The 27,927-nt window shown below is 51.1% G+C and overlaps 1 long non-coding RNA gene across 1 annotated transcript; it reads right to left on the reverse strand.

The window, feature by feature from the left end:
* Positions 1-1,395: 1,395 nt before the first annotated feature.
* On the reverse strand, positions 1,396-25,206 carry LOC123852290 (uncharacterized). The gene is made up of 4 exons (XR_006792857.3): positions 24,942-25,206; positions 6,908-7,055; positions 6,034-6,218; positions 1,396-1,890 (listed from the first exon to the last, which is right to left on the reverse strand). It is a non-coding gene; the product is annotated as an uncharacterized LOC123852290 (long non-coding RNA).
* Between the last annotated feature and the right edge of the window lie 2,721 nt (positions 25,207-27,927).

The following is a 27,927-nucleotide window of genomic DNA, read 5'->3' on the forward strand; positions in this document are numbered from 1 at the left end:
TCCTATATAACTTAGAAGCCACAAGCATAAAACAATAACTATATATCTATGTTAATGGGCACACAATATATAAAGATGTAATTAGTGCCAACAACAGCATAAAAAGGGGGCCATGATGCTTGATAGGAGCAGAGTTGGTGTATGCTGTTGAAGCTAAGTCTGTTTCTATTCAATCTAGAGTCACATAAATTTAGGATTTAACTCTAATCCCCATTTTCACTAAGAAAATGACAAAAAATTATAGAAAAATAAATAAAATAAAAATCAATCAAATATAAAAGGAGGCAGTATTGAATTTAAAAACACACACACACATACACACAAATAAAAAATTAAAAAACACAAAAAATAGGGACACCTGGGTGGCTCAGTTGGTTAAGCATATGACTTCAGCTCAGGTCATGATCTCAGGTTCCTGGGATGGGGCTCCATGTCGGCCTCTGTGCTCAGCAGGGAGTCTGCTTCTCCCTCTCCCTTCTCCTTCCCCCACTCATGCTCCCTCTCCCTCTCTCAAATAAATAAATCAAATATTTTAAAAAATAGTAACTATAGAAAATAGCAAATTGACAGAACTAAATCCTTCATTATCTGTAATCACTTTAAATGTAAATGGATTAAACTCACCACTTAAAACGCAGATATGGCAGAATGGATTTAAAAATATGATCAGGGGTGCCTGGGTGGCTCAGTTGGTTAAGCATCTGCCTTCGGCTCAGGCCATGATCTCCAGGTCCTGGGATCGAATCCCACATCGGGCTTCCTGCTCAGCAGGGAGTCTTCTCTCTCTCTCTCCCTCTGCCCCTCCCCACTGCTTGTTCTCTCTCTCTCTCAAATAAATAAAATCTTTTAAAAAATAAATAAAAATTAAAAACACAAAAACACGATTCAACTATATGCTGCTTATAAGAGACTCAATTTAGACCCACAGACAAATAAGTTGAAAGTGGAATGATAGGAAAAGATATTCCATTCAAATAGATAATGAAAGAGCTGAAGTAGCTATACTAATACTAGACAAAGTAGACTTAAGTTAAAAATTGTTACAAGAGGGATGCCTGGGTGGCTCAGTCAGTTAAGCGTCTGCCTTCGGCTCAGGTCATGATCCCAGGGTCCTGGGATTGAGCCCCGTGTCAGGCTCCCTGACCCTAGGTAAAGGGTCAGCAGGGAGTCTGCTTCTCCCTCTCCCTCCACTCCTCCCTCCTGTTCACTCTCTCTTTCTCTCTCTCTCTCTCTCTCAAAAAAATAAATAAAATCTTTTTTAAAAATAGGGATGCTTGTGTGGCTCAGTCAGTTAAGCATCTGCCTTTGGCTCAGGTCATGATCCCAGGGTCCTGGGATCGAGTCCCGTGTCAGCTCCTTACTCAGCAGAGAACCTGCTTCTCACTCTGCCTGCTCCTTCCCCTGCTCGTGCACCCATGCTTGCTTGCTCTCTCTCTCTCAGATAAATAAATAAAATCTTTTAAAAAAATTGTTACAAGAAAGAAAAAATGGCATTACATATTGATAAAAGGGTCAATTCATCAAGAAGATATAATAGTTATAAACACGTACGCACTAAACAGGTGGAACCCAAAAACATACATAAACATTGATAGAATTGGAGGGAAGGGCGCCTGGGTGGCTCAGTCGGTTAAGCGACTGCCTTCGGCTCAGGTCATGATCCCAGGGTCCTGGGATCAAGTCCCACATCGGGCTCCCTGCTCTGCGGGGAACCTGCTTCTCCCTCTCCCCCTCCCCCTGCTGGTGTTCCCTCTCTCACTGTGTCTCTCTGTCAAATAAATAAATAAATAAATAAATAAATAAATAAATAAATAAAAGAATTGGAGGGAAAATACCTCTACATTAACAGCTGAAGACTTCAATATTCCACTTCAATAATGGATAGAACATCTAGACAAAAGATCAACAAGGAAACAGAATTTGAACAGCATTAAAAATCAATTAAAACAGACATATAAAGAACACTCCATTCACCAACAGCAAAATACACATTCTGAAGTGTATGTGGATCCATTAAATTTTAAATCAACAATGAATGTCTGCTCTTTTGATCAATTGGCTATTGGTAAGAAAAAAAAAAAAACAGAATTACTTATTTGGGTCTTTGGAGCCATGTGCGGTACTTATTTCTAATACTTCCAATGTGCTTTGAAGACTCAGCACCCAGTACAGTGTCAAGCACAAATAAGCATTTCCTTGGGTCTACAGTTTCTTGATGTGCATGAAACGCATGTAGAATGATTGTTAAGTAAAAAATTGTATTTGAACTAAAATTACAATGCTGTTTTTCCACTTGCCAACTTTCCAGGGTTGGTATACTTCTCACATCAGGGATGGGAAAAGTCAGTCTTTGACAAGTCCACTGTCTCTACTGATACCAGCATATTAAAGAGCCTCAATGTGATAATAGTAAGGAAGCTAAATTACTTTCCCATTGCTCATATTTTCCACAAGAGTAAATGCTGATTTTGCTATGACTATCTGTAGTCAAAGTCTACATTATTAGAAAGTAGGTCACAGGAGGAAAGCAGATTAGAAGATTTAAAATGGACAAAATAGAAGCTCTGCTATTCCTTTATTTTCTTTTTATCACCTTTGCAGTCAACCCTGTTTATTAGTTTCCAATAAACTGGGAAATATACTTTAGATACTTCATATCTGAATCTTTTACCCAAATAATAAAGTAACGTTACAAAAAAATCCACCATTTTGATGATTTATTCCTTTTTATAGTTGAGAGTTTATCTTGTTAAGCATTCCAATCCACAAATACTGAGTACCAATATTGCTTGTCTTTGAGAAGGAAGTCAATGGGAAGGATAGTCAAAAGAATCCATATTGATAATACACAATGATAATGTGCTGATAAATGCTTATACTGCATCTTCTGGGAGAAGGGAGGTGTAGGAACACTTTTCCTGGAAAAGATGAGGCCTGACTTGAATCTTGAAAAGAAATGGAGTTTTAGACCATCAGAACAGGAGGATAAAAGCCTTCTGGGTAAAGGGTTAGCATGTACAAAGATGGGGGGAGGCATGCTGCTTATCTATAACCACACACAGGCACACACATACACACACTATCATCATGGTGTCAATTCTCTAGATTTTTTAGTTCACCTGCATCTCAAGAAAACTTTAATTTTTTTCCTTTTCATGTGTGTAGAAAAGCTTTACCACCTTTTGTTGGTTATACATCAAATGAGCATCTTCTCCAGAATTCCTGGTACTGAAGGACAAAGCACTAACTAGGCTTGACTCTGGAATGCTGGATCAGGGATGCCCACCTCAGGACCACTGTCAGGCTGGGCAAGAGAGGCATCAAATTGGACATGCCCAGCAGCATTCCATTATCAAGTAGAAAATGGTTTATATGAGTTCTTCAAGGATACTAGTGTTCCTTTCATTAATATATTTCTCCATACTTTGGTAAAAAGAATGTCTCAGTGCCCTCTTAGCAGAACCAAGTGAGAAAATGCATGAGGAATCTCACTCCATTCCATTATTATCATAAATCTATTCCATCAGAAGCCTAGAGATTCCTCTACATTAAATCAAGGAAGTTATGGCTCTCAAATTCATTTAATGTGGCCACCAATTACTCCAGCTATTAATCACCCAACAAAGCAAAGTGTAGGAGTCACAATCAACTGCTCATGCTAACAGTGAATCCCAAATATTTGCTAAGTACATCTATATCAGTAAATTCATCTTGATCCAACACTGTTCTCCTCCTTTTATAATGTCAATAAAATCACTTTCAAACATTTTACTCAGGATTCTTCTGATAACAACTGCAAAAAAATCTTTGTATATGCCTCTTTACCCAGTTCAGACTTTGTATTCATCTCCCATGGTGTGCAGGTAATGGGTCTGGAGGCAGCAAAAGTTGGTGGGGTGGGCCTTGAGAATAGCATTCTCTTGCAAGCTAATTGCTTCAGTGAGAACATTACAAAGCCTTCAACAAGGGAGGCTGCCTTCAGGTGGGGGAGAGCACTGGATTCTAACGAAGAGAGAGGTGCAGTGAAACTGGAAGTTAGGGTTCTCATATTCATCAGAATCCTCTCAAAGATCCACATTCCAATTCTTAGCGCTCCACTCTTCCCCAATGTCCCACCTTTTGGTAAACTGCCTGGAGAGGCTGTGGTGCCAACTTGTGTTGTTCTTCAACAACTTGAAAGATAAGATTTGGGTCAAACACAAACAGGTGGGATCCTTTACAGCTTGGGGTCCAGCCCACTTGCTTTTGACTATAAGTCAGAACAGCTTATGAAAGTATAATCAACTTGGTGTCCTTAGGACTCTGTGCACAGGAAATCCCTGCCTAGCCTATAGAGCCCCTTTACCCATTAGCACTTGCAAGGCTCTGTCTCCCCAGGGTACCCTCAGGGTCCCTTTCAACAACTCCTAGCTTTTGTTACTCTGAGAGAGTTTCTTGATCTGAGCTCTCCTTTCTGGGTCCTTCACCTCATTTATGTCCTCATTACTATTTTCTGTCTCTACTGTACCTGAGAGTCATCTGAGGCAACCCTGAAGTTCCCTCACCCTTGAGGAGGATCCTCATGAGGCTTCTCTTAGGGGTGTGTAATGAGTTTCTCTCAGAAGCTCAGAGAAATTACCTTTTTAATGTTGTCAATTGATGTTTTATTTGATTTGGTTTGTTTGATTTCAAAAGCCAGAATAAAGGTCTGACCTTTTTAGGAAGTGAGATAGTAAACAAATTAGAAATAGGGGGAGAATTATGCTTCCTTTTAAAAGGAATTACAGAGCCAGGGGCGCCTGGGTGGCTCAGTCTATAAGCGACTGCCTTCGGCTCGGGTCGTGATCCAGGGTCCTGGGATCGAGCCCCGCATCGGGCCCCTGCTCTGCCTCTCTCTCTGTGTCTCGATCTGTCAAATAAATAAATAAAATCTTTTCAAAAAAAAAAAAAAGGAATTACAGAGCCATTCAGAGAAAAGAGGGAGGAGACAGGTTCCAAAATTGTCCAGTGTTTCAGTAAAACAGCGGTGATGGCTTAGACGGGAGGAGCTAAGCACCATGTGGGACATTCATAGCTTAGAGATGTAGAGCAAGTTGTTCACACCTGCATCACAAATGACAGCAAAACTAAGCTGGAACATGTGATGTGATGTTCTTAAAAAAGCATAGAGCAGACTCAAGGTTAAGAGAAGAAGCAAATTTAGAGAAGTAGAGTGCAGTCACTCTTGCTCCTTGTAGCCTAACTTCGATGGGTTTGTTTTGCTTATGAATAGAAAGTTAAAACATGCTGTTATCTAAAGAAGCTTTTTATCAGTGAGGTATTGAGTGCTCATCTTTCTTGGGCCACCCCAAGCAGCAGCTCAGAGAGCAGCACCCTTTCTAGTTCCCCAGAGGGATTAGGCAGCTCAGTAGTTGTCATGCCTGCAAACTTCACAGCCTTTGCTAATAATGGCTCCCTTCTGAGCACCCACCATCTGCCACACCAGGCCAACCCCAGGGCTTGAGGCATCCTGACCCTGCTGAGGTTGAGCAGGCCGTGCTCTGCCTTCTTGTGTCAGCTCATACTGTAAATGTGTTCTTTCCATGGTCCATTCAGTGCCACATTTCTTGTTGTTGTTACTGAATTTTTGTGCCTTTTCTTGGTGTTTTCAGTGTTTAAAAAATCTCCAAGTATACTGCTGAAGTCTATGTTAGTGTTCCTATGTGCAAGAAGGTGGTACCTTAGGGAGAAAATGTATGTGTTAGATGGGCTTCATTCAGGATGAGTTAGAGCACTGTTGGCTGTGCGTTCAATGTTAATGAATTAGCAATATATATTACATAGGGTGTCTTTAAACAAAAACACCCATAAAACAAAGTTTTGTATTGACTGGTTGCTGAAAATGGTGTGACCACGGCTTGCAGGAACCTAATGCTGTATTTCCTGAGGAGCAGTGGTTCATATTCACTAATTCAGTACTGACAGCAGCTTTATAGCACATAAGTACCATGAATTACAAGAATCAATTGTTTCTGTCTCCATTTCACTCCACAGAGAAGCAAAATGATGCCTTACCCCTTTGGCAGGAGAGAAAACAGCAAGCCAGCGTCCAACTGCAGGGCAAGCTGGAGTTAACAGAAGCACAGAGCCTCGGACTGGTTTCACCTCATTTTCACATCTAGTCTTTCCTCCAGTGATTTCCTTCTGCATAGGCCTTCCAAAGTTCAGTCTCATGAGCAGTTTTAACCAGATTCATGTGCCTTAACAGAAAAATAGCAAAACAGTTGGAATTGCTGGCCTCCTAGTGGTATTCTTAAGGTTTTCTTAGAAGAGGGATACAAATATTTTTAGGAGAAGAAAGTCATCATTTAAAAATTGGTTTAGAGACTCTTAATCATAGGAAACAAACTGAGGGTTGCTGGAGGGGAGGTGGGTGGGGGATGGGATAACTGGTTGAAGGACATGAAGGAGGACACATGATGGAATGAGCACTGGGTATTATATGCAACTGATGAATCACCAAACTCTACCCCTGAAACTAATAATACACTATATGTTAATTAATTTAATTTAAATAAAAAATTAAAATTAAAAAATTAAAATTGGCTCATACTTGGGGGCGCCTGGGTGGCTCAGTCAGTTAAGCGTCTACCTTCAGCTCGGGTCATGATCTCAGGGTCCTGGGATCAAACCCCACATCAGGCTCCCTGTTCAGCAGGGAGTCTGCTCCTCCCTCTGCCCACCACCCCCCCAACCCTGCTCATGCTTTCTCTCTCTCAAATAAATAAAATCTTTTTAAAAATTGGTTTATATTCAATATATGTCTGATTCCCAAAATAAAAAACACACATCTGTCATATAGTGTAGAGAAGGTAAAAAGAATTAATATTTAATTCTCAAAATTCAATCTCAGAGATACTGTCTCATTTTACAGATGAGGACTGCGCACCTCTGGTACAGATGGTACCTAAATCCACAGCAGCGACAGCACGCACAGATGGGCCATCTGCCTCCATGCTCATGGTCTTCCCGTTCTTCCACACGAATCACCCTTCATCGCTGGCTTTCAGCACCACGGCAGACTGTAGATAGGACTCCTGACGGACAATGCAAACGGGAGGGAACTGAAGGAGCAGTTAACCACCCAAAACCCCAGTGTCGACAAGTTCACACTAAACTCTTCTCAATCTCATTTTTTGTCATCTTCTTCCTCCATATCTAATTTTTCCTCATTTTCTGGGTTTTGTACAAGTTCACAGCCACCACTAAATGACATTAGGACTTTGTCACCAAACCCTTTCTCCTTATTCTTCCTCCTCCAAGATTCTCTCTTCTCTTCCTGCCTACATCATGATGCAGCCTTTCAAAATTACCCACTCTGATTTCAATAGCTTTAACTTCCTGGACACTCCACCTCCCTGTTCTGCCTTTTTCACCACTTTCCTTTTCCTTCTATAAAGTGCTGGCTCTAAGCAGCTGAAATGGGGGTGATTTCTGTCCATTTACATATGACACACCTTGAGTTTGTTTTAAAAAACACAAGAAAACTGATTTCTGAATTATTTAGGGGGAAGTTTATGATTTCATTTAAAAATAAAATATAGGGGCGCCTGGGTGGCTCAGTCGTTAAGCGTCTGCCTTCGGCTCAGGTCATGATCCCAGGGTCCTGGGATCGAGCCCCGCATCGGGCTCCCTGCTCCGCGGGAAGCCTGCTTCCCCCACTTCCACTCCCCCTGCTTGTGTTCCCTCTCTCGCTGTCTCTCTCTCTGTCAAATAAATAAATAAAATCTTTAAAAATAAATAAAAAATAAATAAAATAAATAAAAATAAAATATAGGTGAGTTTCACTTTGAGAATTCAGACTCTGAACCTCAGCTCAGTGTGTGGTTTCCACATGACACATTCCCAGATGCATCCGCGTCCACCTCTGCTCTGCAGCACACACATCAGATGGAGAGGACAATGAACTTCAGGAACCTTGGAAATTAGTCATTTACAAAAATGCAAAGTATACATTTTGTATAGAAAACTGTATAATACCTAATTCAGAATTTGTCCTTTATTATAATTGCCATGTTCTAATAAATTTTACTCCTTTTCCTATAAAAGCAGAATGCTCACCATACTTCAAACAGGCACCAAGCTTAAAACTTAGCCTTTTTTTAAAAGATTTTTTATTTATTTGACAGAGAGAGAGCACAAACAGGGGAAGTGGCAGAGGGAGAGGGAGAAGCAGGCTCCCCTCTGAGCAGGGAGCCCGATGCAGGGCTCCATCCCAGGACCCTGGGCTCATGACCTGAGCCAAAGGCAGACGTTTAACTGACTGAGCCACCCAGGCACCCCAAAACTTAGCCTTTAAGATAAAAACAATTTCCCCATATCTGTCTCCAACATTACAGATTTCACACACAAGCTTGTTTGCACTATTTATTTATTTATTTATTTATTTATTTATTTATTTATTTAGAGAGCATGAGCAGGGGAGGAGCAAAGGGAGAGGGACGAGCAGACTCTGCACTACGTGTGGAGCCTGGCATGGGGCTGGATCTCACAACCCTGGACTCGTGACCTGAGCCGAAATCAAGAGTCGAGTGCTTAACTGACTGAGCCACCCAGGAGCCCCTACAAGGCAATATAATTGTATATGGAAGTCTGTTCATTTCTTTTTTATTTCCGTGATTTTATCCTAGTCTTCTCTTTGGGCTTTACTGTCCTTTATCTGACTCCAAATTACAAAATTAGAAGTGAAAATCTATTCTGGCCTTGTCCTGGTACATGGCTAATGGTCAAAATAACAAGTATAAACAGATACTGTCCACCCCTTGTAAGGTTTGGGTTTGTAGCACGATTCTTAGCCACTCGGGAACACAGGTGCGCACCCACTGGCAGCTCATGCTGGGTGAGGAGCAGGCCATCCCTTGAGGGTGTGGCTGGGAGGAGCAGATGGCAGTTAAGAATCATTGCCAGCCCTGTTTGATGTCATATGATAAGGTCGCTGAAAGGACAAACTGTACCAGATCAAAATCATGTACTATAGAAAAGACCTGGGGCTTTCTTTCTCTCTACCACGAAGCAAACAATAACCATGCATACAGTGTCAACTTAAAAAATGTGAGCGCCTTGCTCTGTTGTGAGAGCTGATTTTGTCCTGGACATTAACTCTGTCCACTCAGAAGATGCAGAGCAGTTCTACAAGGGTGGAGTGGGAAGAAGCTCGATATGGAGTGGGTAGGAGGACGCACCTCCCTGCCTCTTGTCAGACATTCTCTTCTCGCTGCACTTGGCACACTTGGGACACCCACACTCCATTTATTTGTCCCATCCCCCCAACTCCACCCTGTATCCCGTGAGTCAAAATAAGGCTGAGTCTTCTGGAGGTGCCTACTATCACAGACCTGTCCTGTTTCCAGGGGAAATGTGGAGAGAGCCAGGCCTTTCTATCTAGCAGCAGAGGGTGGACAGAGCACACGCAATGCTCAGCCAGGGAGGAATGCCGTGGCCTCCGTGCTAACGAGGATCTTTGCACGTTCACCCAACATACTCTATCTCCTCTGATGACATAAACTCAGGGTCAGGGAAGAGGGTGGAGGAGATCTACCTTGTTCCTTGGGGTGTAAGGAGCAGCATACGTCCTGTGAAGAACAGAGGACTTTGACATAAGCCCAAGAGGGTCCCACATCCACCTCTAGGATTGCTTTTGCTGTCTGTAACCCTCATTTCCCTGGCAGGTGGACTCTACTCCAGGCCTTGCTCTGAGTTTTCACTGGGCCAGGGAGGTTGGATGGAGATCGGGGTGGGCGGTGCCCCCATGGCCTAGGCTTCACCGCGGGCAAAAGTGTATCTCTGTGAAAGCCATCATTCCAATGCTAAAAGCCACTTACAGGTGAGCCACTAAAAGGAATCCTTGATGTACATTAACCAGAAATAAGGAAAAAAATGCAATCCATGCCACGTGCAACCAAGCAAGTATGTAAGGCCGAGAAACCACTGCATCAGGAAAACCTCACCTCATGAACAAAAGAGAAAATCTGGGTCATCAAGAAAAATTGCTGAAAATCTATGAAAAGCCAAATGTTCCAGTTTTTTCTAAGAGACCTATTCCAAATATAGATTGGAACATCTCAAAAGTAATGGTTTGTGTCAAAAGACATGCATTTTGGGGCACCTGGCTGGCTCAGTCAGTAGAGCACGCAACTCTTATGATCTCAGGGTTGTGAGTTCAAGCCCCGTGCTGGACACGGAGCCTACTTAAAAAACAGAAAAGACGTGCATTTTATTTTTTGAGACAACAAACAATAAAATGACACATGCCCAAGTATGACTGATTCAGCCGTATGGACATTCCTATTACAAAGTTTTCATCGGTGAAGACCGGTCCAGGGTCCCACAATCACTAGGTATACAGGGCTAAATCTAAGCTGCAGTTGTGGAACGCCCATCAGAAAGGAGGTGGGCAGCCATGTGTAGGAAGCACTAGAGGCCCACGTCTGATCCCCGGAGGGAAAGGGCAGTAAATGCCTTCCCTGTGCATGGAGCCGACCTGATGCCAAGTGAGTCCAGGACTGACGGGACAAAATGGCACGCGGCTCTCAGGGAACAGAAGTCATGTTGCACTGACTGCGTTACTGGAAGACAGCCGTCATGGCACCCTGGTGGGTACAGTGGGTCTGCTGATACCCTCCCCAGCATTCAGACACAAAACTTACAAACATGCTCATTCATCCCCGCCTAATGATTTTAATGAACAAATTTTCATTCAGAAATCCCAGAACTCAATCCTTACATAATTCTCCTATTCTAAGAATATTCTAAGCAACTCTCCAAATTTGGGGACTACTTAAAAATAAAGAACACTGTCTATATCCAAAATCTCCGCATACTTCTTTGCCAACATATATCATCCTCTAGTGTTGGGAGGATTACATAAGCTCCCGTTTTCACTTCCAACCCATCTTGAAGGAAAGACAGGTAGGAGCGGCGTGCTTCCTGCGGAGAGCAGCAACTGAAATGTGGTCCTGCATCTCCTCACCTGACCAGACGAGGGCTGGGGGCGGGGCAAACCTCAGACTAGATGCTGCCCGCACAGCAAAAGGCGGGCAGGTGTGAACAACATGCAGATCACTAGCACGACCAAAGGAGACACATCCCGAGAAAACATCAGCCCATAAGTAATAGTGTGTAACACAAATGTCTGGTTTCCACCTGCCTCTGGCCGGCTTCCCCAGATGCCAGATATCAAAACCGCAAACCCTCACTTGCATGATATATTTCCAGAAGTTTCAGACCAAACTTCTTACTTTTTCACTTAAATTGACGACTTAGGCGGTGCCTGGGTGGCTCAGTCAGTTAAGCATCTGACTCTTGGTTTCAGCTCAGGTCGTGATCTCAGGATCGTGAGATCGAGCCCCGTGTCGGGCTCTGTGCTCATTGTGGAGTCTGCTTGAGATTCTCTCTCTCCCTCTGCCCCTCCCCCCACTTGCATGCGCTCTAAAATAAATCTTTAAAAATTTTAAAAATAAATTTAAGACTTAGGAAGTTCACAGTATCATAATACAAAGTTTTAGTCTTATGACATTTTACCATCTTCAGAACTATCCTTTTGAAGTATTTAAAGTTATATATTTGGGGGCGCCTGGGTGGCTCAGTTGGTTAAGCGTCTGCCTTCGGCTCAGGTCATGATCCCAGGGTCCTGGGATCGAGCCCCGCATCGGGCTCCCTGCTCGGCGGGGAGTCTGCTTCTCCCTCTCCCACTCCCCTTGCTTGTGTTCCCTCTCTCGCTGTGTCTCTCTCTGTCAAATAAATAAAATCTTAAAAAAAAAAATTTAATAAGGGCCCCTGGGTGGCTCAGTCAGTTAAGTATCTGCCTCCAGCTTGGGTCATGATCCCAGGCTCCTGGGATCGAGCCCCACATTGGGGTCCCTGCTCAGCGAGAAGCCTGATTCTCCCTCTCCCACTCCCCCTGCTTGTGCTCTCTCTCTCACGGTCTCTTTCTCTCTGTCAAATAAATAAAATCTTTAAAAAAAAATAAAGTTATATATTCGACCCCACAATAGTGGGGTTGGCTCACTGTAATGCCAATGGAGAACATTACACATTTGTGGTAAGAAATTCACATACTCCACTCTCCAGAACCCGCGCAGTGTTAGCTGTCGCCCCCCACAGATGTCCGGAGCCACAGAAACAATTTGCTCAGGGTTAGCTGCCTTGCCAGCCAATTTCTGACTGAACACAAAACAGGAGTCCTTTAAGAGGAAAACATAATTTCAAAGCATGGAATTTCTTTTGAGGTTTTGACAGTTTTTCTATGAGCCCCAAATCAGGAAAAAATGTTTATTCCAGGTTACCTAATATACCACCACATTTCTTGATACTCCTGATAATTTTTTTAAAAATTCATCTGTTCATTTACACAGCAGTATTTTGCTCACTTCTAATTAGAAAACCAAGAGAAGCAGAAACTTTTCTGATCACACACATATTTTTGGAGGACGCACTTGGAACTCCCCACTACCCTCCAGCTGTAATTCCATGTTGTTTTTATGAAACTATCCATTTTCTTTTATTGATTGAACTACACCCAAGCAAAAACTAAAACAGTGTCCTCGTTACATTTTTCTTAAGTCAGACCAAACTGCTACAGGGTGAAGAGTCGACGCACAAAGCAGTCAATGAAAATTACAGGGAGCCACTCTACCTGTGATTCAAGTTCTTGAGAACAAATAATGGGCAGGATTCAGTGACTGGCCCTTCATCCACCTTTAGAAAGAAAAAGAGAAGGAGACAGACCCAGGATCACGGCACACCTGACCCAGGCTTCTGAGGATGGAGATGCTTTACCAGAATGCCTTTGTGTGTGTGGCCTCCCTGCCTCACAGATTTCTCATTCCATCGACATTCTGCTTCACAACTTGAGAGCAGAGTATTTCTCATTTAAGAAAAACATGCCATTTGATAGAAAAAGCTCTCACTGGAATTTTCTGTACTGGGTCCATCAGCCCAAAGGACACAAGCAAGTCCATACTAGGCCCCCACAGAATTCAGCCCTGGCTGGATATTAGCTCTTACTAATACTAGTTTTAGATTTGACTCTTAGTTTTTTTATTATTATTTTATTTTTTTAGAGAAAGAGACTGTGCAAGTGGTGGGGGGGGCAGAGAAAGAGAGAGAAAGAATCCCAAGCAGACTCCACACCCAGCACAGAGCCCTACACGGGGCTGGATCCCAGGACCCTGAGATCAGGACCTGGGCCTCTTCAGGGCAGATGCCCACGTGCTATTTGTGACTCCAGCAGACTGGCAAGCTGCCTCCCATAAGGACAACCCACATGCATCCCACTCACCACCTCAGTGTGGGGGAACACATCACCAACAAAGGTGCTTTCATACATTTTATTTTTTATTTAAAATCAATTAATATATAGTGTATTATTATTTTCAGGGGTAGAGTTCAGTGATTCATCACTTACAACACCCAGTGCTCGTTACATCACGTGCCCTCCTTACTGCCCATCCCCCAGTTACCCCATCCCCCCACCCCGCTCCCCTCCAGCAACCCTCAGCTTGTTTCCTAGAGGTAAAAGGTTTGTCTTATGGTTTGTCTCCCTCTCTGATCTCGTCTTATTTTATTTTTCCCTCCCTTCCCCTATGTTCATCTGTTTTGATTCTTAAATTCCACATATGAGTGAAATCATATATTTGTCTTTCTCTGACCTGCACACATTTTCATTGTTACCTGTCCAACAGGAAAAAAATCATTCCGTTCCCTTTTCTTTAACTATGTCACCTCCTAAAGCATTTGCTAGTTAGACCAGGTCCACCCTGGCACCCGAGAGGCCCCTGAGTTACCTGTCCTAAGCAGGCATCACCTGGGGCTGCCAAGGGGGCTCGTTCCAGCCAGCATGGGCAGGTCCCAGGGTAGGGCCACCCCCACAGGCTCCAGGGAGCCTCTGACCAGGACAAGGGCACGGGGAGGCAGAAAGTCGGTCCACGAAGACAGTGACCACTTTGGAACTGGGGGAAGGGTCAGGTTGGTGCAAAGGAGGACACATCCACCTGTGGTTTCCATGGTGACCACAGAGTGCAAACATGGACTCCTCAACTTCAGCATCCCCGCAACCACACTAAGGATGGGATTGTCGTGTCCTGGCTGATGATCATGAGAAGTGATAACATGGTGGATTTTTTTGAATGGCATGTTCTGATAGGAGGAAAACATTTTAAATATTTGAGTTTTAGTTAAATGAATATGTATTTAATTTAAAAACAACAATGCCCAAGACCATCCCTCAAATGGAACTCTTTTACATGATAAAAACAATACTTGATTGAAAAATTCAGACAATCTATGAGGCCATACAGTAGAAATCAACTCCTCTCTTCCCCACCCTGGTCCACAATCTCATCCTGCAGAAACATCCCCCTCAGGGCTTCCCGCATCTCCCTCCAGACTTTCATGTCTCGAAGGGAAACAGCTCGCACTGCAGGAGCTTATCTGAGCCAGCCCCTCCCCTTCGGCTGTCCTGTCACCCCCGCCCCCACTCACAGATGAGCAGTCTGTCACCCAGCTCTCATGGTCAGTAGGAGCTGACCAACTCTCCACCAGAGGCCAACATATCTCACTCTGCAGCAGAAGGAAACATACAAGCCATGTGTTTGCATTATAGGAAATCTAGGTTTCTCATTCCCAGATCCTAGGGTATACAACAGCAAAATGGATTTCAAGTAAACAATAAAAGAGAAGTAAAAAGAAACTATCTCCCATCATAAGGGGATTATGTAAAAAAATAGTCTTTAAAATGTTGACTTTCAGAACTTTGGCCAGAGCAAAAGCCACACAGATCTTGTTGGTTTCCATAGTTACCAAGCTCGAAGGTGCCACTGCAAGAGAGGGGCTGCCTGATGCAGTGGGTCCCACCTCTGGCCGCAGGGTCCTGGGTGGTCCCCTCGTGGTCCTCACCCCTCCAATCTGGCCCTGGCTGCCCTTCCCACCCAGCACCTGCCGCTCTGACGGGTGCGGCTGCATAGTGCAGAGCTCCAGGCCCATCCTTCCACCTGCCGAACACCCTTCCCACACTCCAAAATCTGCAGACTTCAGGACTCAGGGCTGGCAGCCTTGTCAGAGGGGGCTGGGCTGACCCTTCCTGCATTTCTGTGGCCCTCGTGTGCACAGGGTCATGACTGACCCCCGACTGGGCTTCCGGGGGCAGGAGCACACCTTCATCTTGCAGCCAGTCCTTCCTGTCCAGCCCCACAGGGGAGCGCCCACCACTGCCCAGTGTTTAGTGCTCACACTTCTCCACCTTCTCCAGGTTCCAAGTAGTGGAGGATCATCATAGAAAACAGAAACACAGGGATGCCTGGGTGGCTCAGTCGGTTAAGCTGCTGCCTTCCGCTCGGGTCGTGATCCCAGGGTCCTGGGATCAATTCCCATATCAGGCTCCTTACTCAGCAGGGAGCCTGCTTCTCCCTCTGCCTCTGCTTTCCACTCCCCCTGCTTGTGCTCTCTCTCTGACAAATAAATGAATAAAATATTAAAAAAAAAAAAAGAAAAGAAAAGAAAACAGAAACACAAAAGAAGGGGCACCTGGGTGTCTCAGTCGGCTAAGTGTTTGCCTTCGGCTCAGGTCGTGATCCTGGAGTCCTGGGATCGAGCCCCACATCGGGCTCCCTGCTCAGTGAGGAGCCTGCTTCTCCCTCTCCCTCTGCTCCCCCTGCTTGTGTGCTCTCTGACAAATAAATAAATAAAATATTTTTTTAAAAAAAGAACTCAGCCTTCCTCCTAACGCTGCCGAATCTGGTTTGTATGCAGTTTGTGTGCAAGCATTCTGCACACGACCAGAGCCTTCTCTCGCTCTTAACTCCCTGCATGAGCACAGGGTTCGGTGCTGCCTACACCTTCATGCACCAACCCTTAGGATTCCAGCTCAGGGCCTTACGTGGCCTCGCTTCTCCCAAGTCATGCTCATAACGTTCATCCCAGGTCCCTGTCTCTGCCAGCCGTTGTCTGAACTTCGGCTAATTCTTGGTCGCTGCAGACATTTGTGCATTCATTAAGCTGACCCACGAGCCTGCTCCCCTGCTCTCCTGGCATAAGGGGCACAAGAACCCTTCTGCCTTTTGTCTCATGGGCCCTCACCATGTTTGCTGCATTTTACAATCCAATTCTATAATTGAAGAGATTCAGACGCACCCACACTACAGAAGGCACGAACTCGGCAGCCTTGGCCACGCAGGGGCTAACGGCTCAGTGTCCTTCAGAGCTGACGGAGGCCCTGGGTCAAGGACAAGCTGAACGAGAGGAACTGAGCACATTCAACGTTCACAAGCCTGCAGAGCTCAAGGTTTGGGAACACGAAGGACTGCAAACAAACATGGCCTTTTCCAAGTCACGGAGGACAGCTAGCCAGGAGGTCACCTGCAGCTGGGCCTCTAAAATGTCCAGGTACAAGAACAAAGCTCACACGTGGTCGTCAGGTACTGCGGTGATTTGGGATGGGACCAGGGAGGGGTAGGACAAGGCCGGGTGGGCCAGGGTAACCCAATAATCAATCACAGAGTCCTCTGAAAACACAGCCACGGGGGCACCTGGGGGGCTCAGTCAGGTAAGGGTCCAACTCTTGACTTTGTCTCAGGTCATGATCCCAGGGTTGTGAGATGGAGCTCCACACTGGGCATGGAGTCTGCTTGAGCTTCTCTCCCCACCTCTCTCCCTCACTCATACAACAATCAGGCATAAAGCAGAAACATCGTGAGCACACATGCCCATGGTTCTCTGCGAGCAAACAGACTCAGCCCAGGGCCTCAGGGCAGCGCCCTCAGTCCTCCAGGACATCCCCTTCAGTGTAGTCCACCCTCCAGTAACTTTCTGTGCTAAGCCCCACACTTCAAATGCTTCACTGAAGATTTAAATCATCTTAAAAGTATCACTTATTAGAAGCATCATCCTGGGTAAAGGCCAAATATAAAATATCACTCCCTCAACCACTGCAATGAACCAGCCCCAAATCAGGATGCCCCGGAGAGGGCTCCTGACAAGCGCAACTCCAGTCTGAGGCTTGCTTTCTGCTGTGCTGCTCAGGAGCGGGTACGTCACAGACGTGGTACCCCTGGTGCCCAGGCTGCAGGCGACGGGGGCTCACGGCGTCCAACGGCTGCTCGGACGGCGCAACGTAGGCAAACGGGGGCACCGCTCGGTCAGTCCTCCCACCGCCTGGGGCCCTCCGCGCTACCTGTGCCACTCACACCCTCTGCATTCTGTCGGGGATCCAGCTCTACCTGCCAACATACCCAGAATCCAGCTGCTTACCACCTACACGTCCCGGCCAAGCTCCCGCCGGTCATCCGGCTTCTGCGCTTCCGGCCGATTCTCCACAGAGCAACCACACTGCCACGCTAACCCACCACCAGAGAGCCACCGGTCCCGCCGCTAGGGTCAGCGTCCTGGCCACACAACAAGACCCTCTCCCCCCCACCTCCGCCTCACTGTACCACAGCTCCCCGGTGATCCCACCTCAGGGCCTCTGTGGTCAGACTCCCCTGCCCGGGACACCCCCACACAGGCCTTTGCCGCAAGTGGCCCCGGAGCCCACCCCCCTCCCGTGCCCACCACGACCATCCGAAATGGCCGCCGGCCCTCCATCTCACCTTGCTCTTCTCCAGGGCACGGTCCCCAGGGATCAGCTCCACCAAGTCTGCTTCCTCTATGGAGCGAGCACCCGGAGGGCAGGCATGAGCACTCAGGTGGGCGTTGCGCCTGAGCTCACCACTAGAGGGCGGGGACCCCTCTCCCATGGGGACCCCTGTGCTGCAGCCCCACAGGGGCGGGCACCCCCTGCCAGCTACCTGCCCGGACGGCCACTGCTCCTCGGGACTGCTCTCCCTCCCGGGGAGAACACGCCGCCCGCGTCTGCCGAACAAAAGAGGAAGAAAAGCCCCACCTAGTAGTCAGGGAGCTGGGTGGCCACAGGAGGGCTGGGGAGGGGCCAACACACGACCCAAAAGTGGAGGTCCCAGTGTCAGCGCACCATGGGCTGGCCAGACGCAGCAGGAAACAGCTTGGGGACGATGATTTCCCCGAGCCCCCAGCCCCCGCCCGGGGCTTGCACTCCTGCAACCCCAGCATGACCCACCTGGCTTCACCCCAGCCTCTTGGCCTGGCACTCCGGGTCTGGGTGTTTATGGGTATTTTTGGAGGAGCAGACCCAGACTCCCAAGGCATTCCCAAGGGGCCTTGACCAAAGACAGGCTCAGAACTCTGAGCAGGCGCCATGGTCGGGAACCCTGGGGTGGGGCCTCCTGCTCCCACATCCCCAGGTCAGGACAGGGGGCTCAACTCTCCCTCCAAAATTCAAACAATCCCTTCCCTCCTCCTTTACACTATGAACCCCGCCTGACCCCAACCCAGAGCCTCAGCTTCTGGACGGGGCTGGTCACCGGAGACCGGCCAGAGTGAAGCCTGGAGCCTGCAGCCCCACCCCCACCCTCCAGGCCTCGGGGAGCTTCCACATCCTGGCAGGTGGCCCACCCCAACTCCACGGGGACAGCAGCTCCTACGCTCAGGACCCTGTGCACCGCACCCTGTGTGGCTCTTCGCCTGGCTGTTCATCTGCGTCTGTCATGCTCTTCATTACGTAATAAGCCGCTAAAAAGTGCGGGAGCAGCTCTGGCAAAGGATGGAGCCCCAGGAGCGGGCTGTGGGAACCCCGAGTCTCAGCTGGTTGGTCACCCGTGGGGGTGCCAAGCCCGCACCCCCCACGCGTGACTGAGGGTCAGTCTGTGGGTCTGCACTAATTCCAGCAGTCAAGGTCAGATCTGAAGCCAACTGCCAGACTCCCAGGTGGGTCAGACAGTTGCTGGGTTGGTTGGTGGGGGAAAATCCCAGACAGTTGTCAGAAGAGCTGTGAGTGGAGGCAAAGGTGGCTTTCTCTTTAAGTGCTGGACGCCACAACTCTGTCCTCAGTCACTGCCGCCCCGAGGCCACACTGAGCTGGTCTGGTCTCTCCTCCCTCAGCTCAGGCTGGGAGGCCTGAGCCTTACCACCCAGCTACATGCCCCCATCCGAGTCCCCCATCAGGCCGGACGCTGGCATCCACCCAACATTACCTGCTGCACCCACGGCCCGAGCGGACCGTACCACCTGCACTGCCCAGCAGGCTGCTGACCCTGCTTCCAGCCTAAGCCCCCTGACTCAGAACACGGAGCCTCAGCTACCACCCGCGGGGACCCCTGCACCTCCCGTGCCTCCCCTGGTCCTGGGAGGACAGATGCCTGGTGGGGTCCCTCCTTGGCCTCCCCCATCTCAGCAAAGGGCCCCTCTGCCCTCCAGGCTCAGGAAACCTGCTCTGTCATCTTTTCCCTCGTGCTCAGCACCCTGCCCAGCCACAAGTCCTGCTTCAAAGACCATCCTGAATCTGCCAGCAGCAAAACTGAGGACACGAGAAACCCCAGAACTATGCTGTCCAACGAGGCAGCTTACCTGTGGTGTTCAAGTTCCAATTACTTAAACAGGATAAAACTGAAAATTCAGTTCTTCAGCACACTGGCCACATTCCAAGTGCTCAGGATGGCTAGAGGCTGCCTGGCTGGACAGCACAGACCAGAACATTCCGTCATGCTAGAAAGTCCAGATCGGAGGGGTTGTTCCAGAAGCCACGTCTCCAGCCTTTTCAAAGTCAATTTCAGTTTAAAAAATAGGGAACTTAGAAATTAAGAGACTTAAGAAGCATCAACCAACTGCAATATCTGAACCTTTTTTGGATCCCATTCTCATACATGAACTCTTTAAAAAGCCTCATAGGAGGGACATCTTCGGCTCAGGTCATGATCCTGGGGTCCTGGGATTGAGTGCCGCATCGGGCCCCCTGCTGATCAGGGACCCTGCTTCTCCCTCTCTCTCTCCCACTCCCCCTGCTTGTGTTCTCTGTCTCTCTGTCAAATAAATAAATAAAATCTTAAAAAAAAAAAAAGGCTCAGGGGAGATAACCACATGTGGAGATTTTACGTTAATTAGCTTGATTGAGGTAATCATTTCACTATGTATAGGTAATAAAATTGTCACATTGTACAGCTTAAATACATACAATTTTTACTTAAAACATATAAATAAAAATGTTTAAAACGTAAGGGACACTCAGGGAAATGTGAGCACTGTCTGTACAAACAGGCACGTGTATATCCAGATTTTAGCTGTGATGATGTGTTTAAACTTGTCTTTTACAGACACACACTGAATCACAGGTGAAATGTTAGGACGTCTGGGATTTGCTCCGAAACAGCTCAGGGCGAGGGACACAGGAGTGGGGAGATGGTGGATACAAGTGGCCAGGCGTTGCTCACTGTTAAAGCTGGCTGATGGGAAGATGCAGATGCCCTGAACTATTCTCTCTACTTATGCAAATGTTAGATGGTAAATAGCAATAAAAGGTAAAGTACACATGAAGGTAAAGAAACACACAGCGTGTTCCTGCATGGACACTTCCTGTCATCCCCACGCCATCCCACCGCCCCCGGCTCTCCCCTGGGTTCCTGGAACGACCTCATACCCCATTCTGCTGTATCCACTCCTGCACCCCTGGGTCCTCCCCATTTCCCAGTCAGATAGAAAGACAGTTCAAAATAAAAATGTGCATGGACACAACGCTCTCCTTCTGAGAGCTCTACAAAGGCCTCCCTTCTGTCAGAACTTATGCAGAGGCTCCTCCACGAACCAGCTCGTGGTTTCTAGACATGGCCTTGGCGGGGGGGCCGGGGGTGCCCCTCTCCCTGGGGAAGGGTCCAGGTCGTAAGCTGAAAGTACTTCAGTACTTTGAGGGAAGGGAAAGGCCAGTTCCTCCCGGCAGTTAACATCCCTAGATGCTGGGTAGAAAAGAAGAAATTTTGGGGAGTGCTTCCTGCTAGGCTTATCTGGTCTGGTGTGCCCAAGCTGCTGTAGGCGAGCCCTGAGCCTCAAGCCTGGAAGGGACCACAGAAACCTCAGGGTGTGCAGAAGCTGTGAATCTCAAAAAAAAGAAAGAAAGAAAAGAAAAGCTGCACTTGGGGAAGCTTGAAGAAAACGACTCAAAGTGTCCCCACAAACCTTTATGTAGCTGGAAAGGGCCCTGAAGGAGCAAGACAGAGGATCGTGGGCTCTTGAGGCCAACGTGGAGGCCCACAGACTTGAGGTGTGTCCCAACCCCTGGGGGCTGGCTCAGATCTGGCAGGAGTAGGGGCCCCAACTTGTGAGTGTCGGAGGGCTGAGCAGGATGCTCCACTGTGAGACCCACTGAGCGGACGGGCTTTATGAGGATGGAGAGACAGGACGAGGAAAGTAAAGGCAGATTCTCAGAAGGGTGGCAATTCCTGGGGAGTTTTAAAAAGGATGCACTGGGGAGAAATCGTTCCCACTTTTTCATTTAACTAGGGAATTGATTCACGCATGCCGGGGCTCAGGAAATGTTAATGAACTTCCTGAAGCAGCAGCGACCACCAGCAGAGCCCTGTCAGCTCGGGGCGACCAGGCTCCCAAGGGCTAGAGAGAGCTGCCGGGTGGGGCCCAAGTCCACTCTTGTTCCTGCTTATCCGACACACTCACCTTGGTGTCTTTGGGCTGGGACGTTGCGAAGTTAACACGGTTTCCCTTCCAAGGGAAACAGCTGATGAGCCCTGGCTGCCTCTCAGGTTCCTTATTCCTGAGACAAGATACACAAATGCTATCCCCTCATCCCCTTAGAAAAATGCAAAATTAAAACATACACAGACACCAATACTATAATTTTCCCAAACTAAAAAATATAAGGATTGAGTTCAGGAAGCTTGGAGTTACCTCGTCTCACGCGTCCCTTCCCCTCCAGGTCAGGTGCAACAGGTCCACACCCCCCAAATCACACCTGCACTGTGCTGACCAGCAGTGAAAAGGAAGAACTGGAGCCCAGGCAAGGAGGTACCTACACAGAGAATGGCCAGCTTCTTCCTGTCAATGTCAAAGTGCTGGTAACAGAGATGGACACACTCGCCCCAGCTCACTCCCACACAGGACTCTTGGCCAGTTTACTCCATGTCTGTCAGGAAAGCAAAGATTGTTCAAAGACTTGATGCCAACAGCATGCTAATGGGCACACTTAAGAGAGAGAGGGGTGCTCCCCTTTTCTCTAGCAGGTTACAGGAACTGCAGACCAGCAGCTAGATCTGTACTTGTTCACCAGAACCCCAGGGCCTAGAGGCACAGGAATCACCACAGGTTACCAAGGTCCAGAGGGTGCTCAGGAAGAGTGGTCAGCTGGAGCGGACCTGGAATAAGAGGTTTAACTGCTTGCCAATACAAAGGAGTTGGCAGATAGACACGAAACTGAATGTGGACCCGCTGAAGGAGATGTTCTGGAACACAGCTGATGTCGGTGATCTTTCTAAAGAATCAGAAATAGTGATGTGGGTGAGGCTCATGTTCCGGAGACTTGTCTAAAGCAAATCTGGAAACCAAAAATGAAGGCCCTCGGCAAACGGCTCAAGCTCCCCTATTTGAGGGAATGCATTCCTGCGTTCAGGGTCCCTAATCCACAATCCCAAACTGCAAACAGCTCTGGAAGCCCAAACTTCTTAACTCATAGTAAGACATGTCCCAATTGCAAAAACCCTGTGTTATTATTTACACATTCATGTTGTGCTGCAGAAATTGTACCATGTTGGGCGCCTGGGTGGCTCAGTCATTAAGCATCTGCCTTCGGCTCAGGTCATGATCCCAGGGTCCTGGGATCAAGCCCCACATCGGGCTCCTGGCTCAGCGAGGAGTCTGCTTCTCCCTCTCCCTCTGCCTCTCCCACTGCTCATGCTCTCTCTAGCTCTGTGTCTCAAATGAATAAATAAAATCTTTTAAAAAAATAAAACACATCTGGGTCTTGGGCTCCAGGTAAGGAAGGATGGATCTTCATTATATCTAGGGGGTGAGAATTCTATTAGGAGGCCATGAAAATCGGTGGTAAGATCTATATGACTCCTCTTTCCCTCCTAATTCCAACAACCACACAGACATGAACACAACCTCAGCAGGAATCCCCTTTAAAACATCCCTGAAGCAGTCACAAGGGGCTGAGATCAGGGTGCTGGCCCAACCTTTAGGGCTCACATAAAATAAGCTGCTCTGGGGGTGCCTGGGGGGCTCAGTGAGTTAAGTGTCCAACTCTTGGTTTCAGCTCAGGTCATGATCTCAGGGTCATGAGATCAAGTCCACATTGGGCTCCGTGCTCAGCACGGAGTCTGCTTGAGATTCTCTCCCTCTGCTCCTCCCCCTGCTCTCACTCGCTCGCTCTCTCTCTAAAATAAATAAATGCTGTTCTTGCTATTAAGGATAATGCTATTTACTACAAGAATGGAGTTATCACTTATTCCAGGGAGGAACTGCGAGAGAATTTGAGATATGCTGATGTTGAGGTGCCTATTCATACCCTGGGGAGAGGACCTCCTAGAGCTCTAGGGAAGCACTTTTCAACCATCAGCTAAAATTTTAATAAAAGCTATAGTGATATCATTGTATAATTGGAAAAGGCTTTCTTGAATTAGTGATACCACTTATTATCCTTGCTAGTGTTAGCACTTCTGAAGACACAAGGTAACAGAAAGAAATGCCAGGCCATCACCTTTTAGGTAAGAGAACACACGCGGACCGAGGCACATACTTCTGCCCACATACCTGCAGTAAGACACTGACCGGGTCTGCTCACACTTAAAGGAACTGGTTGTATCTGGCCTGCCCAATGCTAAGTAAGCACAATAAAAATGCAAATAAAGGCAAATTATTTAACTGTGAAATAAACACATCTCAAGCTGACCACCTTTCCCTCCCCACCTCCCCGGGGGACCCCCTGAGTAGCCTGTAGAAACAGAAACCCCTGCTCCCTGCTTTCTGCACATTCTTCATTCGGACCAGAAAGCCACAAGAGCTGATCTGCTTGCTGTTTGTCAGACGTCCCATATTAAAAACATACCCTATGTACACTGAGAAGCACTGCACCTAAACCCTGAACAGTCAGCTGAAAGCAAAACAGCACATTCTGACTGTGGGTTAATTTCTCCCCTCCCAGTTAGGCCACATCTAAGGATTCCTGAAGTCCTTGAAAACCTGCAACAATTCATGGTCAAGCCTCTGGACACATGTGTGTTTGGGGAGCAGTGAGGAAGTCTCTCGGCCTGACACCAGTTTCCACATGTGGACAGCCCCTGAGACACAGCCAGAGACTCGGGCCAGGGAGGTGGGGGGAGAGCTACCCAAGCACATTCCAGAAACAGCAGAAGCAGGTGGAGCAGGCTGCTAGTTGGCCAAATCCCCAGGACACTAAGATTTTGATTGGTTAAGGGCAAAGTTCCTAATAGACACCTGGTTTAGTCCTGCTGTATTTTAGGTGTTATACAAGGCTGTGTGGTTTGGGGTAAATGCTATGGAAAAGATGAAGACATTTTCTATAAAAAATATCTTCTATATAATTTAGAAGATATTTTCTGGAAGTTTCTACCTCAATGTGAAGTTCCCAATTGCGAATCCTCGGAGTATATTTTAATCCCCAACAGAGGGTGAGGGGAGGGAGGGGGAGTGGTAGGGGATGCAGCAGATGGAACAAGACGGAAAAAACCTTAGTTTACTAAGTTCCCTCCCTGGCAGGCCTCACCAGGGGTCCAGACACCCGGGCCAGAGAGCTGGAAGGTTAGACCCTGCTGGACAGACACAGGTCCCTCTGCAGAATGACCGAGCTGGGCTCCATGAGCTGGACCCCGCACTGTGCGCCAGGGTAAGAACCCTGGAGATGCTAACAGAGATCAGCCCCCACGCGCACAGGTGGCCCGAGCCAAGAGACACCTCCCACCAGGGCAGGTCGCCTTTCCCCTTTACGCCTCCGAGGGTCGAGGGTCGAGGGTCGAGCGCGGACGCGCGCCGGGGGTCCAGGGCCGCTGCCAGGGGAGCAGACGCACGTGAGATCTGACCCGGCTCAGCGCTTAGTGCCCCGGGTGCGAGCCCCTTACCCTTGCAAGGCTGCATCGCTCGCCAGTGTGGCGGGGACAACTCCAGGCCAGCCCCGGCCGCGCACAGCCGAAGCCGCTCCACCGCGGGACGCTCCGCACCTTCTCGCAGGACTCGCGGCGCCCCCGGCACCAACAGCCCGGGAAGGGCTCACGCCGCCCCCCGCCCGGGGCTCCTGGCACGCCCGGCCCCGCCCGCTGCAGGCCCGCATCGCCCCCACACAGCCGGCCACCCTCGGGGACCCCGCCCCCGAGCCCTAGCCTCGCCACCGACCCACGCCGGGCCTTGCCCGCGCAGCCCGCGACCCCGGCGCCGCAGGGCCCAGCGGAAGCTCGCGCGGCGTGTCGGCGGCGGGGGCTGGGCCGAGGGGCCGAGGGGCCGGGGGGCCGGGGGGCCGGGGGTCCGGGGGACCGGGGGACCGGGGGGCCCGGGGGGCCGGGGGCCCGGGGGGCCGGGGGCGCCGGGGGGCCGGGGGGCCGAGGGGCCCGGGGGGCCGGGGGGGCCCGGGGGGCCCGGGGGGGCCGGGGGCCCGGGGGGGCCGAGGGGCCCGGGGGGCCGGGGGGCCGGGGGGCCGAGGGGCCCGGGGGGCCGGGGGGGCCGAGGGGCCGAGGGGGCCGGGGGTCCGGGGGGCCCGGGGGGGCCGGGGGGGCCGGGGGCGCCGGGGGGCCGGGGGGCCGAGGGGCCCGGGGGCCGGGGGGGCCCGGGGGCCGGGGGCCGGGGGCCCGGGGGGGCCGAGGGGCCCGGGGGGCCGGGGGGCCGGGGGGCCGGGGGGCCGAGGGGCCCGGGGGGCCCGGGGGGCCGGGGGGCCGGGGGGGCCGGGGGGCCCGGGTGGCCGGGGGGGCCGGGGGGGCCGGGGGGGCCGGGGGCGCCGCGGGGCCGCGGGGCCCGGGGGGACGGGGGGCCCGGGGGGCCGGGGGGGCCGAGGGGGCCGGGGGGCCCGGGGGGCCGGGGGGCCGGGGGGCCCGGGGGGCCGGGGGGGCCGAGGGGCCGGGGGGGCCGGGGGGCCGGGGGGCCGGGGGCGCCGGGGGGCCGGGGGGCCGGGGGGGCCCGGGGGGCCGGGGGGGCCGGGGGCCCGGGGGGGCCGAGGGGCCCGGGGGGCCGGGGGGCCGGGGGGCCGAGGGGCCCGGGGGGCCGGGGGGGCCGAGGGGCCGAGGGGGCCGGGGGTCCGGGGGGCCCGGGGGGGCCGGGGGGGCCGGGGGCGCCGGGGGGCCGGGGGGCCCGGGGGGCCGGGGGGGCCCGGGGGGCCCGGGGGGGCCGGGGGGCCGGGGGCCGGGGGCCCGGGGGGGCCGAGGGGCCCGGGGGGCCGGGGGGCCGGGGGGCCGAGGGGCCCGGGGGGCCGGGGGGGCCGAGGGGCCGAGGGGGCCGGGGGTCCGGGGGGCCCGGGGGGGCCGGGGGGGCCGGGGGCGCCGGGGGGCCGGGGGGCCGAGGGGCCCGGGGGGCCGGGGGGGCCCGGGGGGCCCGGGGGGGCCGGGGGCCGGGGGCCCGGGGGGGCCGGGGGGGCCGGGGGGGCCGAGGGGGCCGAGGGGCCCGGGGGGCCGGGGGGCCGGGGGGCCGGGGGGCCGAGGGGCCCGGGGGGCCCGGGGGGCCGGGGGGCCGGGGGGGCCGGGGGGCCCGGGGGGCCGGGGGGGCCGGGGGGGCCGGGGGGGCCGGGGGCGCCGCGGGGCCGCGGGGCCCGGGGGGACGGGGGGCCCGGGGGGCCGGGGGGGCCGAGGGGGCCGGGGGGCCCGGGGGGCCGGGGGGCCGGGGGGCCCGGGGGGCCGGGGGGGCCGGGGGGCCGGGGGGCCGGGGGCCCGGGGGGCCGGGGGGCCGGGGGGCCGGGGGGCCGGGGCCCCGCGAGCACCGTCCGCCGGCTCTGAGCCAGCGCAGACCTCAGTCGGGACGCCTGCGGTCGGGAAGGAGTCTTCCCAGACCCCGGGCAGTGAGGCAGCGGGAGGGGGCCCTCAGCCCGAATTTCCTTCCTGCGCGGGGCGCGCAGGCGGGTCTGGCGCCGAGGCTCTCGGTAGGAAAACGGCACTAAATGCTCTTCCGCGGGTTGCGGAGCGGAATGTGGAAGTGCGGCTGATAGGAAAGCACGAATTTCTTGCTTCAAGAAAGCAAAGCAAGCGAGCGGATCGTTTTCTCCTGCCTTTCGGAACCGTCAGCAAAGGGGGTGCGGGCCGGAACCCCGGCTGGAAAGCCCGCGGGTGCGAAGCCCCTTGTCTGGGTCTCTGCCTGGGCCGGTATCAACGTCATGCGGGGAACGCGCCACACCACGGGCCAGGGCGGGCTCTTCGGACCTGGAGATGCTAAATCCAGACCACCCACTGTAGCCTCCCCGTCCTGGCTGCCTGACTCCTGAATCCTCTGCAGTGGTCCGGGTCTCCAGCCGAAACCGTGGCTTGTGTTGAGGGGTACCGGCTGCGGATCTTTGCTCTGGGCCGAAGCTGGGTGAGACTGACACCCGGTGGGTGGGGAAATCAGCCCTCACGGACTCGAGTTTCTCCTGAAGCCAGGGCACGTCCACTGCCTGGGGCTGGGGCTGGGGCTGGGACGAGTCCCGCATCCTTCCCTTTAGGCCGCGTCTGAAGGGAAGGGAAGGGTGGTGAGCCCACCCGCAATCAATGTGAAGGCAGGAGAGAGACTGGGGTTCTTACACATTCGCGAGGAAAATGGAAATGAAACCAGATTACAAGACCCTCAGCGCTTTATGGTTGTCCTTAATTAAAGTATTAATTAAAAAAGTATTAATTCCTTGTTTTCCCGTAATAATCAGCAGTAAAACCCTTCTAGGGAAAGACCTTGCGAGGAGGGAGTTTTTGGTTGTCAGCATGAGTCGGGGAGGTTTAGCTGAGCCGGGAGGCCTCTAGGACCACAGCTGAGAAACAGACGGACTCCATCCAGGACGGTCCACGAGAAACGGGCAGGTGCGGTCTTACAGGGTGGGTGCAGGTAACAGGTGGTGAACAGCGGGGAAGGAGTTCGTTGATGCAAAATGAACACACTTTAAGA

Source organism: Mirounga angustirostris, unplaced genomic scaffold (assembly GCF_029215605.1).
Source record: "Mirounga angustirostris isolate CCGP_5_RB_7025 unplaced genomic scaffold, mMirAng1.0.hap1 SCAF_14, whole genome shotgun sequence".
In the NCBI taxonomy this organism is placed as follows: Eukaryota; Metazoa; Chordata; class Mammalia; order Carnivora; family Phocidae; genus Mirounga; species Mirounga angustirostris.